This window comes from Leopardus geoffroyi, chromosome D1 (genome assembly GCF_018350155.1).
Source record: "Leopardus geoffroyi isolate Oge1 chromosome D1, O.geoffroyi_Oge1_pat1.0, whole genome shotgun sequence".
Lineage (NCBI taxonomy): Eukaryota > Metazoa > Chordata > Mammalia > Carnivora > Felidae > Leopardus > Leopardus geoffroyi.
The window spans coordinates 88,795,551-88,817,622 of NC_059329.1; positions in this window are offsets into that span (position 1 = coordinate 88,795,551).

Here is a 22,072-nt window from a genome sequence, read left to right on the forward strand (position 1 = left end):
TTCGAGAGAGACAGAGACAGACTGAGAACAGAGGAGGGCAGAGAGAGAGAGAGGGAGAGAGGGAGACACAGAATGTGAAGCAAGCTCCAGGCTCTGAGCTGTCAGCACAGAGCTGAATGCAGGGCTCGAACCCACGAACCGCGAGATCATAACCTGAGCCGAAGTCTCCCGCTTAACCAACTGAGCCACCCGGGCACCTCCAAGTCTTTTCTAAATATACATTCCTCAACTATGTTTTTGTGGGTATGTTTTTGATGTTATATAAATTATATATTTCATTCTATTTTTTGCTTTTTTTCCTTCGTAATCCTGGGTAAAACATTTTTAAAAAGCCTCTCCATGTTACCATATTTACATGTAATCCATTGCTTCTCATCGCTACACAATGCCCCAGGGGCAGTCGGCTGACCTCCTCTCCTCTTCTACTCGTGGATGTGTTGGTTGTCTCCAAGGCTTTACCACCACTGCAGTCACACTGCAGTGAACATTATCATACCTGGGCTCTTATGGGGCCTGGGAAAAGAATTCGTCTGAGATATATACCTAGGAATGGAATTGCTGGAGAAATGGCACAGTGGACAAAGAATTCTTGTGGCTCCTGGGCCTCACCAAGACCGCCGTTGTCCAGTCTTGCCATTATGTCCCGATACTTTGGGAATAAGTATTTGAAGTAAAGTGATATCTTGCCTTGAATTGCTTTCTCTGGTCACTAATAATTTTGGGTCTTTCAAATACTAAGGAAACTTTCATGTTTCCTCTCCTGTAAATTGCCTTTTAATACCCTTGGCCTATTATTTTTTTTTTTTTATTAGGGCTCTTGTCTTTCATTGAATTTCCTTGAAAATTTTAGATATTGGTTTCCGAGACTCTAAGTTCTATCACTTACTATTATTTTTGTTCATGGTGTCCTTCTATGAACAATAATTCGAAATTTTGTTATAGTCAATTCATCTTTTTTTTTTCCCCCATAGCGTCTGTACTCTGGAAGTTTTATTGCGTGCCATCCTTCCATCATTCTCTAACTTTTAGGTTACAAAGATATTCTGCATATTTCTCTATTTCTTTTATAGTTTTACTGGTCACATTTAGTTTTTTAGTCCATCTGGAGTCTACCCTTGTTTGCAGAGTTAGAGAGGTATCTAGCTTCAGTTTTCTTCCCACAATAATCTGTTTTGTAGTTTTTCAATGCCACTTATTAAACAAGTGTCTTTGTCTATGAATCTGTCGATAAGTCTGTCATCTATTATTTGTCTTTATCAGACATTAACTTCTCTTCCATTGCCTGATCTGTCTGTTTCTAAACCAATACCACACATTTTTATTATTGGTCTTCCAATATGTCTTAAAATCAATGATGGTTTGGTAAGTTGTGAGCCAATGTAAATGTTAGAACATCAGGTTCCTGAAAAACAATCCAACTGGCGTTTTAATTGGGATCGCATTAATTTTACAGGTCCTTACCTGAAGCCCAGGAGTGTTTTTGGCTGTTGGTGACCTTGTGACCGTTGGTAATGGGCCGGAGGCCGTGCTCGACATTAGGGGAAGGGAGCACATCTGGTGAAGCCTGCCCTTCAAGCCGCTCCTCAGGCTCCTGGAAATCCTCACCAATAGGGATGACTCATGGTTTCGTCAAAAGCTGCTGATCTCATTAGTTTCAGAAAAGATTGCATGGCTGGGCAGGGCCTCTCAGTAGATGCAGTGCTGACCGGGTGCCCCTGCAGTAACACCTCACCCTTCTTCTCCTAAGGTGGTGAAATAGCCAGAAACTGGTTCCCATCCAAACCCTGGAAACCACCGTGGGTGAGGTCATTCCACACATGCCAAGACTTTTGTCAGATTACCATCTGCAAAGTCCAGAAAAATCACTTTTCCATCGAACGTCCTTGTTGATTGATGGAGAAAACATTTCTCCAGTTGTTACTGTCATTGTTATTACTAAAGCACTATGTGCTGTATCACACATGCACGCACAGACACACACGTCCAACATACTCAGAGAAAAAGCCTAATTATTTCATATTCAGGAAAAGACCGCCCTTCTGAACAACAACAAAAGGAGAAAAGAAAAAGAAATTCTAGAACACCACCACCAAGATAAATCCATACACCCAGAGATAATCACTGTTAAAAATCATGATTTTAAGGGCGCCAATGGCTCATTTAGTTAAGCGTCTAACACTCAGGTCATGTGAGATCGAGCTCTGCGTCAGGCTCTGAGTGGACAGTGGGGAGCCTGCTTGGGATTCTCCTTCTCTCCCTGTCTCTCTTCCCCTCACCCCCCCCCCCAATAAATGAATAAACTTTGTAAAAATCTTGATTTTACTTTTCCTTCTGACTTTTAAAAATAATTGTGGATATTTCAAGCATATAGAAATGTGTAGAGTGTTGTGGGTTTTTTTGTTGTTGTTGTTTTTTTTGGGGGGGAATAAAAGATTACAACAACAAATAACAGTTGGAGACCCCTGTGTGCCCTACCCCTAGTCCTATTTTCTTTCTTGGTTCCAGAGAGATAAGTACTTTCCGGAATTCCCATGCTCAATTTTATACTCTTGCTCTCTGTGTATCTATTCCTAAGCTGGAAGTAGCAGTTTTTCACATTTAAAAATTTTGTGCACATGGCCTTACTCTGTCTGGATCATTTTGTAACTTACGTTTTGCCCACATGGGTCAATGTCGCTCACTCATCTTCATTTTAAGTGATGACTAGGGTTCCATTATGTACATAGTGTTACCGCTATGTCCTCACAAATACTTGGCATTGCCATAATTCTGAATTTTTGTAAATGTAATGGATGGGAGATCATATATCATTATTATTATAATTTGCATTCCACAAAAGTTAATGAGGTTGAGCACACTTTCGTGTATTTATTATCTTCCCAGTTGTTCTTTCTTGGAAAAAAATGCCTGTTAATATTCTTGACCTATTTCATTGAATTGATTATTTTTCTTATTGCTTTGTATGAATTTTTAATATACTCTGGATATGGACTGTTTTTGGCTACATACATTGCATGTTTTTACACTTAGTAGATGGCTTGCCTTTTTAAATAAAGACCAAAGTTTTTTTAGAGCAGCTTTAGGTCCACAGCAAACTTGAGAGGAAAGACAGAGATTTCTTATCTACTTCCTGCCCACCCCCCATGCACAGCCTTCTCTACTACCAATATCACCCACCAGAGCGGTACATTTGTTCCAACTAAGGAACCTCCATTGACACATTGTCACCACCCAAAGCCTATAGTTTACCTTAAGGTTTATTCTTGGTGTCATGATTATTAGATCATATGCTAGGAGTATGTTGAGTTTGGTAAGAAAACACCAAACTCTTCTCCAAACTGGCTATACAGTTTTGGATTCCCATTGTCAATGAATGAGAGTTCCTGTTCCTCCACATCTTCACCAGCATTTGGTGTTGTCAGTGTTCTGTACTTTGGCCATTCTAATAGGTGCATAGTAGTATCTTGTTTTAATTTGTATTTCCCTGATGACATATGATATGGAGCATCTTATCACATGTTTATTTGCCATATCTTCCTTGGTGTATTTGTTAAGATTTTTGTACCATTTTTAAATCAGGTTATTTGTTCTCTTATTTTTGAGTTGTAAGAGTTGTTTGTATATTTTAGATAACAGTTCTTTATCAGATGTGTCGTTTGCAAATATTTTCTCCCACTCCATGGCTTGTCTTCTCATTCTGTTGACATTGTCTTTTGCGGAGCTGAAGTTTTTAATTTTAACACAGTTCAGTTTATGAATTATTTCTTCCTTGGATGCCATCTTTGATGCTCTAAAAAGTAATTGTCATATTCAAGGCCATCTAGGTTTTCTTCTATGCTATTTTGTAAGAGGTTAATAGTTTTGCATTGTATATTGAAGCCTGTGATTAATTTTGAGTTGATTTTTTTGAGAAGTATTTATCTCTGTTAAGTTTGAATTTCAGATAAACAATGAGCAATAGTTTGAGTGTAAGTATGTCACAAATATTGTCTGGGACATATTTATACTAAACATGGTTTCTTATTTATCTGAAATTCAAATTTAATTGCATATCCTGCACTTTATCTGGCAAGCCTAGTCTTGAAGCAAAGGAAAAAAAGATCCTGGTGAAGTACACACTGGCTCTGAAAGCTTCCAATTGACCATAACACTTATTATTCCCAATTATATTGCAAAGACTGAAGAAGTCAAATAGCCAAGCCTAATGTCAACAACTCAGAGAAGTATTGTTATTCCAAAAGGAAGTCAACTTCACAAGAAGCAAAAAATATGTTGAATAGAATTTGAACATGTCACACATATGTAACCATAGGTTTTTTTCTAATAAGTTCTAAAGTTAGTCAACACATTATGTGTCTACCTTTTCGTACACGAGACTCAGAATTTAGCACGTATTAAACTTATTTATTGCAAATTCCTTATCTTGTTTGTGTTGACTGACTTTTACTTTGACCTGCTAAAATACACAAAATGCAATTCTATTGATTTGTTTATTTATTCATTTATTTATTTATTTAGAGAGCAAGCAGGGGAGAGAGACAGATGGAGAGAGAGACAGAGAGAGAAAGACAGAGACAGAGAGAGAATCCCAAGCAGGCTCCACATTCTGTGCAGAACTGAAAGCAGGGCTCAAACCCATGACCCTGGGCTGAATTCAAGAGTTGGACACTCAATTGACTGCACCACCTAGGTTTCCTGCAAAACACAATTTTAAAATAACAGCTAGTTAGTTAAATTTATTGGCATATCTTACAGTCTTGTGTTCATCATCACTCTCGTATCTTCTTTATGGATTTGCTTACCTTCTTACTGAAACATATCCTTTAATAGTTCTTAGAGTCTGTGATATAATTTCTCTTGGTACTTTAATGTCTAAAACATGTGGTAAAATTTCATCACACAAAAGGTAACTAACAATATTAAAAGCTACTGAAAAGAACAGTCTTAATTTTGCCCTCACTCCTATGTAATTGCTTAACTGGTTATAAAAGTTATTTTTCCTCATTAGGTTGAAATGATTACTATAATGCTTTTGGAATCAATATTTCTAGTGACTTGCTCATTTGTGGAACTGCATCAGAATGACTCGAGTCAAAATTCTATTCTGACTTACAATAGCACCAATGAGCCCTCCATGAAGTGATTCTCCAAAGGAACCTGGTAGTCTGACATCTACATCCGGGTTGCAAATATTCATTTTTGCCCTCAGAATTTCTTTTTTGATTTGAGTTATTTGCCAACATTTAAAAATAGAGAGATTTTGCATTTTAAAAATATGATTTCTAACTTCTCTTAAAAAATTCCGAGATCTAGCCACATGCCCCCATGGAAACATTTCACAGGAACATACAGGGTAGTAACTGCTTCCTCTAGACAAACGCTGGGCCCTCCATTCCCCACAGTCTCCATGCAGCCATTTCTTTTATATACACTATTTTTTATACTCCAGTAGTTGAATTCAAGATCTCTTCCCTAAAGGCTAAGCACGGAACTTCTTGATAAAGATAGAAAAATGAAGCAATATCATCCTCTTCCCATTACCTAACAAAATGAATACAAAGGAGATTTAAAAGAAGCAAAAAAAATCAGTAGTTATAAATAAGAATATAATATCATATTAGAAAACGTACATTATAAAATGTAAGAGGTAGAGGCAAGAAAAGAAAGAAAAATTCCTGAACAGCTCAGCATTATTCTAAATGTTACCCCTGCCCTGAATAAGCAATTCTGAAGAAAGGACGTGAGCAGACACATTCTTGGGATGTTTTTACTATGATTCTTCAATTTAGGAAGAAGCAAAATGGGTCAGTGTAAGACATCTCAGGAAAGTTATGTGAAACACCAATGAGAAAAGAGGTCCCTGTCTGCCTCTGCATAATCTTAGGACATCAGGAAAGGCAAGTAAGCTCATAAAGATTCACCATTTTTCAAGATGACACATTGACCTGAGAGAATGAATTCTGTACCTAGAACTCATGTAATGAGAATAACGTGCAACAAAAAGAAATAAAAAGCACACAGAGTGGATGGAAGTTGTGAAAACTGCATTTTAGATGGAAATTTTTCTTACATAAGAAATCCTAAGAAATCAACAAAATGACCATTATAATTAATGTGAGTTTAGCAAAGTCACAAGATACTAGGTTTATATACCAAACAAACAAAAAGTGTTTTATATATAAGAACAAACAGTTGGATAATAACATTTTTTAAATTTATTAATGATAACATGAACATAAAATTCTTAGAACTGAATTTAACAAAAGATGTACAAGAACAATACATCTAAAACTATGTAACACTGCTGAGAGAAATGAAAAAAAAATTAAGTACATGAAATTATATACCATGTTCATGGACTGGAATCTCATTATTGTTAAGACAATCCTCCCCAAAGTGAACTGTAGATTCTGTACAATCCCAGTCACAATCCCAGCAAATGTTTTTTTTGTGTGGAAATTGACGAGACAATTCTAAAATGTATATAGAAATGTAAATGATTTAGAATATCTAAAGCAATCGTGAAAAAAATCAAACAACACATGACTGACACACAGTTTTTAGACTTTATATAATAAATAACAAAATTATGTGTAAGGATTGTATTAGCTTTCCAGGGCAGCTGTAACAAGGTACCATAAACAGTGTGGCTTAAAACAACAAAAATTTATTGTCCCACAGCTCCAGAGGCTGGAAGTCTGAAATCAAGATGTCAACTGAGCCATGCTCTCTGAAGGCTCTAAAGAAGAAATCTTTCCTTGTCTCTTCTTAGTTTCTGATGGTTCTTGGCAATCTTTGGAAATCCTTTGACTTATAGATGCATCTCTCCAATCTCTACCTCCATCATCACTTGGTTATTTTCTTGTGTATTTCTCCTCCCATGCCATCAGAGGATATCATATTGAAGTGCTGGAAACTGCATTACTTTTTGTTGCTATTATTTAGTACACAAATCACAGTCCCTTTCCATGACACTGTTTTTAGATGCAAGTGAGAGGGGCTCTTGACCCAGGCTTATCCTTTTTGAAGACTCCGCTTTGGCCTTTCTCTGGCTATCACTCTCTCTGTAAGGTGAAGGGGACCAAAGGAAAGAGCTCACCTGAAGCTCATATCCTTCCCTCAAGACCATGCTTCTAGACCCAATAATACTATACTCAAATGATCTTGGACTTCCTTCTGGGGCCTGCATAGACCTCTTCCTTGGATCTAGTCTCCTGAGGATGGATGTGTCTCTAGGAGAGGAAGCCAATGGGGACAAATTTGTGAGAGATGGGCCAGGATATCCATATATGTATGAAGGACACTTTTGGTGCAGGATAGAGTCAGAGAAGGGAAGAGAAGGAGAAGCATTCTTAGAGAATGGTGGAGGCTAATTCTTCTTGGGCCACCGCCTTGCAATGTGCCAGAGAATTCTAAATTAAATCCTGGTCTTCTATGTTATTTTCAAGGTATATTTGTCAAGGTAGTAGAGTGGAACATATTTTTTTAACTATATATGAACTTAATTTACACACTTTAAATATTTGGGAATATGGTATGTGGGTCTTCGTTTTCACTCTTGCTTTGAGCTACCTGAGTGTCCCACTCCAAACACCTTGTCTTCCAACCCAACATGATTTGGAGCAGATAGTCCTGGGGATCCATTCCTTACAGAGAGAGCAGGGAAGGGGTTAACCATACCATACTAACTCCCTACCTGCAAAGTTTAGACAGTTTGTGTTACCCAACAAGGCTAAATCAAGTTTTGTAGTTCAGGGCTTTTTATTTTGTGCCAAATCAGTGGGTTAACAGCGTTAGGGAAGCTTAAGGTCCTGAGTCTTGGCTACCTGTCCAAAACCCTGTGAACCTGTGGTTTGGCATGATTGATTTTTCAAAAATTCTTCTCTTGGTAAACCAGTTTGAAATTCTTTTCTGACGTCATTGCGGTTTCTGGTCTGGCACAATCTGGTTGTAACTTTGCCACAGAAGTAAACTGTGGCCAAAGTGAGATTCTACATAGCAGAAACTTACCAAGCTGAATAAAATATATCCCTTGCCTTCACGTAGTTCACATACATAGTGGAATTATGAGATCCCAAGGTGGGGAGGGGAGGGGGAGGAGGCAGTAGTATAAATTCCAGCCCAAGGGAGACTTCATGGACAAACCTTTGGAAAAGAAGTGGGATCTTGACATTTTGACAGACAGAGGTGGTGGAAGATAGCCGAGTAGTGATAAGTGGAGATCAGACAGAGGAAACCGGTTGAGCCTGGGCATCATCGTGGACATGTTCAGGGGACAATGATTGGTTCCTTACTGTTGTATAGAATAAATGAGAGGATGAGTTGTTCCATATGCCCTGGATGCTGTTCCCATCAGCACACCACAACAGTTTGCAGAGCATCTCATAAGGCTTCTGTCTTTCCTTCATAACACGTATCACAATATAATTAAATAATTATATAATTACTTAATATTTGCACTCTCCCCCTCCCCCTTTGCTAACATACTTCATGAAGGCATAGATTACATTTGTCTTATTCAAGGGGATATTTCCACTATTCGGCATGGAGTCTTCAACATAATAGACACTCAAAACATACTTGCATAACAAATAAACGTATGAGTGACAATAGATAACTGGTGTATTAATTAACAATGCATTGATTAATAAGGCTAGAAAAGGAGGTTGCCGTTAGATTGTAGAAATACCTGAATGCTAATGAGTTTGGACTTCATTTGATAAACAATGATGTCTTATTCATTTCCGTACTCAAACTCGAATAAATACCCATTTAACTGTTTATTTTGTGTTAGACACTGTGTTAAATATGGAACATAAAATGATGATTAAAACACTCTGCCAGGATCTTGCAGAACAGTAGGAGGAAGCAGATAAGAAAATAACTATAATAAAAATGTGGGAGATCTTTATTAGAGGTATGTTCCAAGTATACGAGAACACAAGACAATGGACTCATTTATTCTGCTTTGGCAGGTGATTGGGACAGTGAATCCTCCCCAGAAGAACTGACACCTCAGTGAGTAATTTAAGGATGAATGAGGGTTTCTAGGTGAGAAAAGCTGGGGGAAGGACATTATAGAAATATTAGATTTCCAGCAATACAGAGAACGGAATAGTGTAAAATATTCCTTAAAAAAAAGGAGAAAATTTTAAATGTTGGATAAACTATAAAGAACAAATCTTTTAAGGAGCCTAGCTGATATTGTAAGAAGAGAACCTCTCAGATTCTAAATCTAAAGTTGGACTGCAAACCCATAGACAGAAGTAAGCATGGCAGCTTCCCCAATAATCGACACTCTTGATGTTTTGTCTTATTTTATTTTGTGTTTTTTTAAATTTAATGTTTATATATTTTTGAGAGAGAGAGCACCAGCGGGGGGGAGGGGGGGTGCAGAGAGAGAGAGGGAGACACAGAATCCGAAGCAGGCTCCAGGCTCTAAGCTGTCGGCACAGAGCCCCATGTGGTGCTCAAACTCACAAGCCATGAGATCATGACCTGAGCCAAAGTCAGAAACTTAACCCACTGAGCCACCCAGGTGCCCCTTATTTTATGTTTTTAACAGCTGCACTTGTAACATCTGAAGATAGGGACAGGACTTGAGAATGCTTAAGGTGGAAGTCAAAACAGAGATTCGTACATAAAATTAAGACCCTGCGAAAGCTATTCTGTCAGTTAAACAATGTCTAGGAAAACCAAATCCACTCAGTAAGTAAGAGGGTTGGTGAGGAAGGAGGTGTGTCTGTTTTGGCTTTGAGTAGAGAGAAAAATTGCTTAAGAGTTCGTATCTATAAGCAAGTCCTCATATGAAATTGGACTCAAATTCATATTCCCTATGTGGTACAAAATACCTCAAACAAATATCAAAAGCAGTTCCCAAGTTAGTTCTCTCAAGTAACTGGCAGGAGCAAATACTAATCCTCTCTGGTGGATTGCCATTTAAACCCAACCACAAAGAATACCCATAGGTAATGTTTTTATGCTCATATAAATAAAATCCCAATGTACATGAGAAAACAAGCCACAATAAAGGTGGAATAGATCCACAAAGAATGAAACTACTTGCCTCACAGATACAGAATAAAAATTGAATATTAAAAATATGATGGGTGTGGGGCGCCTGGGTGGCTCAGTCGGTTAAGCGTCCGACTTCAGCTCAGGTCACAATCTCACGGTCCGTGAGTTCGAGCCCCGCGTCGGGCTCTGGGCTGATGGCTCAGAGCCTGGAGCCTGTTTCCGATTCTGTGTCTCCCTCTCTCTCTGCCCCTCCCCCGTTCATGCTCTGTCTCTCTCTGTCCCAAAAATAAATAAACGTTGAAAAATTAAAAAAAAAAAAATATGATGGGTGAGCACGCCTGGGTGGCTCAATCGGTTAAGCGTCCGACTTCGGCTCAGGTTGTGATCTTGCAGTGTGTGAGTTCGAGCCCCGTGTCCAGCTCGCTGCTGACAGCCCGGAGACTGGATCCAGCTTCGGATTCTGTGTCTCCCTCTCTCTGTCTCTCTCTCTCTCTCTCAAAAATAAATAAACATTTTTAAAAAGTAAAAAAAAAAAAAAAAAAAAAAAAAAAAAAAACGCGTGAATATGATGGCCAGGCCGATACGGATGATAACCAAGTAGGACTTCAAGGAATAAAAACAAAAACACTCATAGGAGTCAAAATCCTTACAGAAAGCAACATCTGGCTGAGGAGTTAATTATTTGACTTGAAGACAGATCTAAAAAAAATTCCCCAAGTATATAGCAGAGACCCAAATAGGGAAAATATGAAAGAAATACGAAGAGACATGGAAGGATGCAAAGGGAAATTGAGCCGGTGCAACACTGGAAAATGCTAACATACATCTGACTCAAGCTGCAGAAGCAGAGAATAGAAGGATTTGGAGAATATTGAGAACTAAGAATTTTCCAGATTTTAAGAAATATACCCTATTAGATTCAGAAAGTCCAACAAATCGCAAGCAGGACAAATATAACAAAATTGACAGCTAACTGATTGTGGTAAAGTGCACAGATCCTAGGGAGAGAAGACAAGATGGACGATGGAAATAGGAAGGAAGCCCCCCAAAAGGTTAGAAATGACAGAAGGGAACCACACAGAGATTAGCCAAATCTTTGATGATTATAAGGTAAATAAAGTTGAAAACACATAGACAAACGGGCCAAAATTATAAATACCAAAAAACGCAAATCAACAAAACCAGTTTGTGGATGAATGAAAGATCTGAGTTGCTCTGTGAACATTAAAGAAAATAAATCAAGAATTAAAATTTTACCCCCAAAGGAAACATCTAATACGAGATGGTTTTATAGGAAATTACGTCAAACATACTGAAGGAACGCATCATTCTAATCTTCACACAAACTTTTCTCGAGAAAAGGCTAAGATGTGACACGCATCAATTCGTTTTATGCAGCGGGTGTAACCATTAATACCAAAGTCGGGTAAACGCAGTATGAGAAAGGAAAGGACAACTGATTTCACCCGAGTAGAAGCGATGTTCCAGTAAACCACATGTATAAAAATGATATGACTTCGTGTCAGAAATGCAAAATCGGCTTAACATTAGAAAACTACTAATATAATTTAGAACATTAACAGATTAAAAAACAAGAACTCAAGATAGCCTTCATAGACACAGAATAAGCATCGATGCAATTCAACATATATTCATGTATAAAAGATCTTATTAAATTCAGTCCACAAGGGAAATTCCCTAACCTGAACAAAGTTTATCAGACCTACATCTACAGCCAACATCTTATTCAATGGTCCAATCAGGAACAAGACAAGAGTGCCTCCTGTCACCATCTCTACTGAAATACTTTATGTAGGTAAAAATAAATACATAAATAAATACATAAATAAATAAATTACAAATATTCAAAGACAGAAACACAAATGTTATTATTAGTCTATGATAGGATTATCTACCAGAAAACCCAAAAGCATTTACCAACAAATTGTTAAAATCAATGAGAATGTTCAAAAACATTGCTGTATTTAAGCCCTTAAAACTTTAAAAGATAATACAGGAAAATATTGTATAACTTTAGAGTAGCGGAGGGTTTTTTAAACAAGACACAAAAAGTAGAACCCTTTAAAATGGATGAATTCACTAAATTAAAAAAAAAAACAATGTTCACCAAAGGGCACTTATAGAGTGAAACACAAGCCATGAACTGGGATATCTTTGGGATATCCAAAACTCAAGAAAAGAAGATAAATAACCTAATAGAAAAGTAGTCAGAAGCTCTGAAAAGGTGTTTAGTTACGGAGGCCATACAAATGGCCATTGCCTATGAAAAGATGCTCAACCTTATTAGTTATCAAAACAATGCAAATTACAAGCATGGTGAGATACCATTTCACATTACTAAATTAGAAAAAATTTTAAACTTTCACAATGCCAATTTTGGGCCAGAAAGTAGAGTAAGCAATGGTTCCCCATAGGCCACAGGGAGCTGTATACATTGGTCCTACTTGACCTAGTAAAGTTGAAAATGTCCATCACTATAGGAAACAGAAATTCTATTTCTAAGTATATAATGTAGGGAAACCCTTGCTCACAGGTTCTACGAAAACATGAATGAAGTATTTTTGAGTAAGGATGGCTTTTAAAGGTTTAACTTTTAAATGAATGGGAATTTGAGAATAACTAGTTTAAAAAAAAAAAAGAAAAGGAAGAAGGTACCACTCCACAGCTTTTGTGTGTTATGGCAATGCTTCTTTTGTGGCCTTTCAAGATAGGCACATTTGGGTTTGAATCCTAACCCGCCTTTTACCACCTGAATGACCTTGGGTAAATTGAGTCTGCTCTCTAAGCCTTGGTCTTTGCCTCTGTAGACTGTGGATATGAGACTATCTTAAGATTATTGTGGGAGTTAGGCATATTATATGCAAAACACCCAGTGCATAGTAATGTTCCATGGATGTCAACTATATTACTGCTCCATTGAATAGATTGGACAGTGACCAATGAAAGAGAGAAAGGAGAGGAAGGGAGGCAGCTACTAACTGGGCATCACCAGCATCTCAGGCACTCTCAAAGGGAAGGGAAGATAAAATCTTTAGGGCTCGGAAAATTCAAGTTAGAAAAGAGTATTCCCTCCAGGTAAAACGTGAGGTGCAGGGATGAGGGTCTGGTGGAAAGAGCACAGAACTTGGGGACTCAGGATTTGCCTCTGAGTCCTACCACCATCGTGGTTTGGATCTATAACTTTGGGCAAGACTTTGAAGCTCTGTGGGTCCCAATTTCTTCTCTGTAAAAAGGGAAATAATAATGGAACAGGCTGCCGTGAAGATTAGGAGAAAAAGTATGCACCCAAACTCCAATCGGCAAAGGGTTATGCAAAAGTCTTAGGGGCGCCTGGGTGGCTCAGTCGGTTAAGCATCCGACTTAGGCTCAGGTCACGATCTCACAGTTCGTGAGTTCGAGCCCCGCGTCAGGCTCTGTGCTGACAGCTCAGAGCCTGGAGCCTGTTTCAGATTCTGTGTCTCCCTCTCTCTGACCCTCCCCCGTTCATGCTCTGTCTCTCTCTGTCTCAAAAATAAATAAACGTTAAAAAAACAAAAAAAGTCTTAATATCAATAGTAACCATGTTTCTTCCTAATTGTCACCCTCTTTGGGGACAATTCCCCCACTCTGAAACTTTTTTGGTACCCTACATTCTGTTCAAATCTCATATGTCAAGGTCTTGCTAGAGCGCAGGCTGATTTGATGAACCAATGTGCATTGGTCTATCAGGAGACAGCCATGGATTCCTCCACACTTCTCTCATCTTCTTATAATGTTGGCTATTAAGTAGTCATTTTAAAGATGAGCCCTTAGGAGGGAAAATCCTTTCATGAAAACACTGACAAATGCTCAAAATTTTAGGTGCAGTGGGAGTCTGTTGGGTGAGATTCACTTTACCAAATAAGGCTCCTTCATAGGACACTCCAGAAGCATCTTCTTCCTCTTTGATTCATTATGTCAAGTTTAATGACTTCTCTATCCTCAAATAAAGTTTGAGAAAACTTCCGGGAGAAATAGAGTTTCAGACCTTGACGCTGAAAATCACAGTAATCGAGATAACACCCAACTAGCATTTTATGCTGCACAAAGAACTTTTGTATGTGCTGTCTCACTCAATCTTTACATCAGTCCTGGGAGGGGAGAACTGAGATACGGGTTTGTGGTCCTCAGTTTTGTAGTTGAAGAAAGCTTGGCTCAGGAGGTTTCATCCAACATCACACATCTCTCTTGGCTGAGTTTAGTCACACCTTTCTTGGGCTCCTCTTCCCTTCTTGGTCACCAGAGTACTTGGTCACACCTGCCACCTGGGCCACACAAGAAAGGGTGGTAGGTGTGGAGTCACCACGGACCAGTTCCTCTTGTTAGTGCTTGGTACTCCCGATTCCTGGGGGGAGCTAATTTCCACGTCAGGTCCTGGTGAAAAGACCAACGGCCCAACCAGAAGTCCAGAAAGCCCATTTGGACCGTTGTTCTTCACACCTCCACCATTGGCCACCATCGTCCCAAGGTTGGTGCTGTGGCTACAGAAAGACCCAGGTTTTCAGCAAGGTTGAGAGCGAGCACTGAGGGCTACCCTTGTATCCCTTCCACCTTCCCCAGGCTTTTTCTTAGCTCTCTCAAGGCTCTTCCCATCTAAAGCAATAGGTGGTTGCCACCTTCCACAAGCAACTTTTGAAATGATAAATAATCAGTCTTCCTAATGACTTAATAATCATGCCTTGCATGTCCTTAATTAGTTCTGCACCTAGGTGCCCCGAGCTGTAGGTCACCTTGATCGCCTTCAGGATGGGGCTGAGTCACCTAGACAGGACAGGGATCTGCCTAAGGTCACCCAGCAGCACGTGCAGCTCAGTCACCAATCATAAATCAAGGTTATGAGGTCGGTTCTGCTCACACCTTCCTCCCCAGGGTCCAAGGGCCTTGCTCCCCTTCCCCCTCATCCCGGTAAAGCCTCCCATCCACACGCATGTGCCCTGGGTGCCCCGAGGGCCATGTTAAATAACAAAATAGTCCAATGCAATAGTTTACAATTCTGCATTACTAGTTAATAGGTCTTGGGTTGTGTTTTTTTTTTTAAGTTATTATTTATTTATTTTGAGAGAGAGAGAGAGGGAGAGAGAGAGAGGGTGAGGGGCAGAGAGAGAGGGAGAGAGAGAACCCCAAGCCAGCTCTGGGTTGACAGCAGGGCTCAATCTTACAAACCATGAGATCATGACCTGAGTCGAAATCAAGAATCAGATGCTTAACCAATTGAGTCATCCAGGTGCCCCAGTAGGCCTTGTTTTATTCTCCCCCATAGGTATGTGCATTTGAACAGAGGGTCTTCAGCTCCAAAGCTTTTATCCCCTTAGAGATGAAGTTCTAATGGTAGAATTCCAGGCGCTTGTCACCACTGGTAGATAAGCTACTTTAGCAGTGGGGCTTTGGGGGCAGAAGTTCCTCACACAACTCTGCAGGTCAGGTAAGCTTGAGGATCTTGCTGGTGCTGCCCGCCCCCTCCCCACCCCAAGTCCCTTGTCTTGCTCAGGCTTGGTCATTAGATCACTCTCCGGGGACTAGAGAAAGGAACAGCAAACTTGGTTGCAGGCACAGCACATTAACTAAGAGCTGGAAGTCCGTTCTCCCTTAATTAAACCCAACTGAAGTTCCATCTCCCCCCCCCCCCCCCACCCGACAGCCAAGCGGTGTGCCAAGCCACCCTTCACCCTGGTGGGATCTGGGCCTGCCCAGCACGCGGTCCTGGGTCTGGGGATACTCAAAGACATGATTCACACGCATGCACATGAGTGCGTGAGCACGTGCCTGTGTGCTTACACATGTATGCACCTGTGCGTGAGGCTGAGCGGCAAAGATGGCCGACCACCTGAGGGATGAATCCTGCCCAAGCCTTTCTAGTTGGGAGGCCTAGGGGGAACCAAGTGAATGAAGTCTAACAAAGTGCAAGATGGAGGACAGGGACAGTCGGTTCTCGTGTGCTCTAATGTGACGCTAGGGAGACACAGGGATGCCGCGGCCAATCTCGAAGCATCGACACGGGGTTTAGGAGCAACCAGTTGGTTACCGGAAGACTTCTTATTTGTGCTCCAGCTCTTACTATTAAAAAGAAATTGGCTGTGATTGGAAATCAAGACAGCAGGCAGGACTGGGGGTGCCCAGGGTTGGGGAAAGCCATTCTGAATAGTCGTGGTTTCCTTGCAGCTTCTTATCCAAAGGGGAAGCTTGGGGCAATTAACCCCGGGTGGAAACAATTGGCCCCCAGTCTAGCTGCTGCACTGAGAAGACTCAGGAGCAAACCGCCTTTTCCTAGACTAGAAACCTCCTGTGGGAAATTTGCTTCCCCCCCCCCCCACGCCAACCCCCCATTCATCTTTTGGGGCAGCACTGGGATTGGGTTTTTTTTTTTTTTTTTTTTTTTAAATTTTTTTTTTTCAACGTTTATTTATTTTTGGGACAGAGAGAGACAGAGCATGAACGGGGGAGGGGCAGAGAGAGAGGGAGACACAGAATCGGAAACAGGCTCCAGGCTCTGAGCCATCAGCCCAGAGCCCGACGCGGGGCTCGAACTCACGGACCGCGAGATCGTGACCTGGCTGAAGTCGGACGCTTAACCGACTGCGCCACCCAGGCGCCCCTGGGATTGGGTTTTGAATCAAATGAATGTGAGTTCCAATCCTGAACTCCCCCCTTATAAGTTCTATGGGTCGGATAAATGTCTTCCCGCTCTAAGCCTTGGTTTTTTTCATCCGTAATGATTTGGCAGGGTTTCTGTGATGATTAAGCAAGATAATAATGATTACGATTCTTGTTTATGATCATTATCATAATTGTCAATGTGCATTGAATTATGTTTACATTTATAATACCAGTTTACAGATACCCTGTGAGATACAGAGCAGGAAACAAGGGTTCAGGGAAGCGACACACAGACGTGTAATGAATATTCATTTTCTCAAGATAGTATGTGCAAAGTCATTCCACTTCAGCTAAATTAGAAAGCGTGTGGAGATAAAACAGAAAGGACACTAGGAAACATGAATTGTGGTTTTATCTAGCTAGTGGTCCACACGTGAACCTTACTTTTTTCTTGCTTAGCAATCTGTATTTTCTAAAATTATTACTCGTTACTTGAGTAGTATGAAAAAAATCATCATTGGTGTGGAGAGCTATGAGCAAATTCTCTCTCTTCCCTTTAACATGCCAGCTGGAAATGTTCAAGATGGCGGTGTTCTGGAAGCTTGCAGCAGCCTCTAGCCATTTTGGTGTGTGGCACAAATGAGAAATAACTGTTTGTTTCAGCCTCTGAGATTCTGAGGTGGTTACCCCTGCATAATTGAGCCCATCGGAACCCATAAAGTTGGTTTTCGCATTTCAGATCCTTAGTGTCTTTGGAGAGGGAAATAAAAACTACGCACTTAAGAGTCAAAAATACACACAAAACGTTATACAGAATAGTCATGATGGAATGAACTAAACGTCAATAGCTTGGTGTGTATCCTTCAGACATGCCCACATAAACATACTTATAAATGGGTAAGCCTCCCAAAACGAACTTCTTTTTATGAAGATGGGATCATGTTTTACAGGTTATTTTGTAATCTGACTCATTGACTGGTGCGAAAGGGCAGTTAGCTGTCATAACACCGTAGAAGGCAGGCATTGTCCCTTCTTAACAGATGAAGAAACTGAGTCTCAGAGAGGTTAAGCCACCTTTTTAAGGTTACTCAGCTGATAAGTGATGGAATTGGGACCTGAAGCCAGGTCTCTCTTGCTCCTCAGAGTCAGGCACCGGAGACAGCGGGCATGGCGGGGACCCAGCCTTGGAGGTGGGAATACTCCGGAACAAACGGCAGCCCTGGCTGACTGAGCTTGAGGGCTGAGGTGGGAAAAGATGGACTCCAGCTTCAGAAGACTTTGGGCTAGGAACTCAACTCCTACTCCAAGGCTGAGATGAGATGACGGGGCAGAGGGTGGGGTAGGTGGAAGAAAAGTTACAATTCTCCCTTAAAGTGATTTCACCAGCACTGACCTTGAATTTCACTCATCCACGATGGTCCGGTACGTCGGCGTGCACCTAGCGAGACCCAAAGGAAGGGAGACACAGCTCCTGACACAGCTAAAAACAACAGGATCCATTACAGGGCAGTACAAGGTTGATGCTTGCATGTTGGCTATCGGCAGAAGGGGGGAGGGTGAAAAGCAGGCTTGCGCACGTGGGGTGACACAGACCTAGTTCGAACCCCAGCGCTGCTCCTCCGTATGAGATGCCGGGCAAATCACTAAGCTCAATTTCCTCCTTTGAAAAATAGAGTTAATAACGTCTGTCTTGCAGAATTTCAAGGACTGGGAAACAATGCAAGTGGGAAGTCTAGTATGGCGTATGGTGCATAGCACGTGACCCACAAAAGGCAGTGATGGTATCTCGTTTTGAGAAAAAGTGGTTGGTTTTGGGCAAATAGTGCCACGTTGCACAGACTTGAGCATGGCTGCGTGGAAGCTGCAGGCTATCTGGAAGACAGGTGAAATGCAGTTTAGGACCGTGGGGTGGTTTCCAGAATCTGCCCTCAGGTAAAACCTCCTCTACCAAATCAGCACTTTTGGTAAGGGCTTCTGATGGAAGATGACCTCTCTGTGACCTCCAGGCTCAATGCCTGGATGCTTCTTGCAACAGCACAAGCAAGCCCTGACTCACCGACATTATGTGGGCGGCTGGGACCCTTGCGGCCACCGCCAACACTTAATCTCCTGGCCACCTGCAGCCAGGTCTGTTCAAGCCTATGCTACAGAAAGCCAGAAACCATGAGCTTCTAGAGTGATAAGTACAAAGAGGTGGCCTCTTGGGGAAGCCTCCTTCAAGACTGGCCCTTTCTTCTTTACCCGGGATCCTCAAAATAAGTTTTATTGTTGTCTTTCCTTACTACAAAAGCAAAGTAGGATCATGGTGGAAGATAAAGGCAAGCCAAAGGAGAAAAGGAGGAAGAGGAAGAAGAAGAAGAAGGAGAAGAAGGAGAGAAGGAGAAGAAGGAGAAGAAGAAAAAACCAAACATTATTCTACCCACCCAGAGATAACCACTCTTAACTCTGGTATTTTCCCTATCAATCTTTTTCTGAATATATGTGTACATATATATACACATACATGCACAAAATAGTGTATATTATAAAAGTCTTTCCACATCAGGGGACACATTGCTTTCAAATAATTTTTAGAGACTGCATGGTATTTCGCTGAATGAGGGTACTGCTCACGTGTTTAATCAGGGACATATTTAGTCTGTTTCCAGTTTTTTGTTTTATTGCAGTATTTCAGTAAATATCTTTAAGACTGGATCTTTTTTCCCCACGTCTTTTGTTATTTCATAGTTTCTAGCGGCAAGTTTTCCTATCTTCCATTATTTTCTTGGGATGGATTCTAGCAGTACCGTGGCAGGGTCAGAAAGGAGACACATTTTTCAAGACAGCAGCCTTTCATGTTGACGAGATTCCTGTCCTGTAATTTCAGTGACTGATAATGAAAAACACGTCTGGGAACCACAGCAGAAGTGAGTGCTGTATCTTAACGTTACTGAGTCTCTCGCACGGCGCTAGTGTTCCAAACAGCCTTATTAAAGTGGTATTTCCCTTCCGGCTTCAATGGCAACGGTAACAACTAATATTATTATTGTACTTGCTGCTATTATTACTGTCTTCTGTGCTGTTTTCCTGCTCTGAGATCCCCTCCGGTTGGGCTCATGAGGGAGACGTGGGTCATTTGCTGAGAGCCCTATTGACCTCCCATGGAGCATAGCACAGACATTCTACTAGTACATTCCTCACCTGAACAGGTGTGGTAAGCTTTTCCTGACCCCACAGAGCCCCTCAACTCTAGACAATAGGTCTTCTATACTGTTTGCCCAGTGACACCTGCAAAAGTCTGGTGTTCATTGTTATGCCCTTCTCTTGGCAGGCTCCTCTATTGAGTTTGGCTTCTGCTGACTAAAGTCAGGGAAGCTGACCCAGTTGAGGAGAGTAGCTTGAAAGAAAAGTCTTAGTGTTCCTATATGGCCTGAGGGCTCCATGTGAACCTGTCAAAATAAATCCATATGAATTAATCATCCCAAATCAAAACAAGTCCCAGCATTGAGCACAGTACATGGCACATCATATTAGGCACTTTTCTGTGAGTGTTTGCTAAATGAAAATATGGCTGGTGGATGAAGGATGGCATTAGTTATCTCTTGTCTTATCTTGCTATAGATGGCATGCCATGTGTCCAGAGGCAGATATTTATGTCTCCAGAAACCCTCTCACAAGAGGGTTGGAAGATCACGCCTCTTCTATAAAGTTAAACGCACGCCTATTCTTCACCTCTTGGGCAGACGAAGAGCAAAATGCATGCTTGTAACGAGTCCCAGGAAGTTTATAGAAAAGAAAAAGATGACCTGCCAACTACGAGTTGGGTGGGCCTACAATAAAAATATTTTCCGATATGTATGGTCTCAAAAAAAATCGCTTCTCAAGCAGCTTTTCTTGGGAAGCTACAGGAGGATGTGTTTTACCGAAAAGGGGGGAGCAAACCAAGCCGTGGAATCTAGTATCCAGGGAGGGAGCCCAAGAGACAGGTGCAAGGGATTCTCAGGATGACTTTGAAAGAAAGATCTTAATTCTAACAGCATAGCAGACTTGCAGAGTGACCCGCCCAGACTGTTGAAGCACGACCCAGGGTCTCCAGGAGGGAGGTATCCACCCCCTGCCCCCGCAAAGAAACTGGAACCCCTTGATTCCTGGAAGAAGTCTTTTTGTATAATTTTTTAAATGTTTATTTATTTTTGAGAGAGAGAGAGAGAGAGAAACAGAGCATGAGCAGGGGAGGGGCAGAGAGAGAGGAAAACCCAGAATCCGAAGCAGGCTCCAGGCTCTGAGCTGTCAGCACAAAGCCGATGGGGGCTCGAACTCATGAACCGCGAGATCATGACCTGAGCCCAGGTTGGACGCTTAACGGATTGAGCCACCCAGGCGCCCCACTGGGAGAAGTTTTATGGCTCTGTGTGAGAGTTGGGGGATGAATTAATGTTAGGTATGCAACACGGCGATGGAAAAATGAGACAACTTAACTATGGGAAAAAATATACAAGTAAAGAAATCTAGCCATAGTATGTTACATGGCTCGTCTGTGAGCCACGTTTTCACTGATGTTATCAGGTAAAGAGGATTGGATTATTAACAAAGTATCGATGTGTTGCATGTGATTGAATGGGGAGGCGAAGTGTCTGTGTTGTGGTGGGGGGGGGGTGATGCAGGAGGAGCAAAGGAAGGTTGTGTAAAGAGCTGGATCCTTACCCCCCATCACAGAAGAACGAAAGATAAATGTCTCCGATTGAAAAATCAAGAACTAGCAGTATAAGCCTGTCATTTCAAGATAGATAAATTCCCAAGAAATAGCTAAAAAGGTCGAAAGTTATTGCCTTCTAGGGGAGCCGCTTAAGGGTAGGAAGGAGGAGAGCAGGTGCGGCTGGTTTTCACCGGAAGACTGACTTTCCAAAACCGATGCACATGTATTATTTCAAAAAACTAAATTAACAAAAAGGGCCAGAGGATGAGTAACTGAGAGAGTTGACTCAGACTTCTCTCGGGGGCTTTTGGTAGCTAAGCCTGTGTTTTGAATGATTTTGTTTAGTTTTATTTAAATTATGTTTTCTATTATCGCGTTGCTGTGGGGACGTTCACCGAGAGAAAAGGGGTGGCCAAGAAGATGCGGCTCTTCAACTCTTTCATTGTTTTTATGTGTTAGCATTCCTGGTGAGATTTCATTTTAATGAAAAGATCAGTCGCTTTGAGGAGCCTGGGTGACTCAGTCATTTGAACATCCGACTCCTGATTTCGGCTCACGTCATGATCTCACGATTGTGGGACTGAGCCCTGCATCAGGCTCCATCTGAATGTGGAGCCTGCTTAAGATTCTCTCTCTCCCTCTCTCCGCCCCTCTCCCCTGCTCGTGCATGCTCTCTCTCTCTAGAATAAAATATTGTTTAAAAATTAAAAAAAAAAAAAAAAAACTAAAAGAGCAATTGCTTTAAGA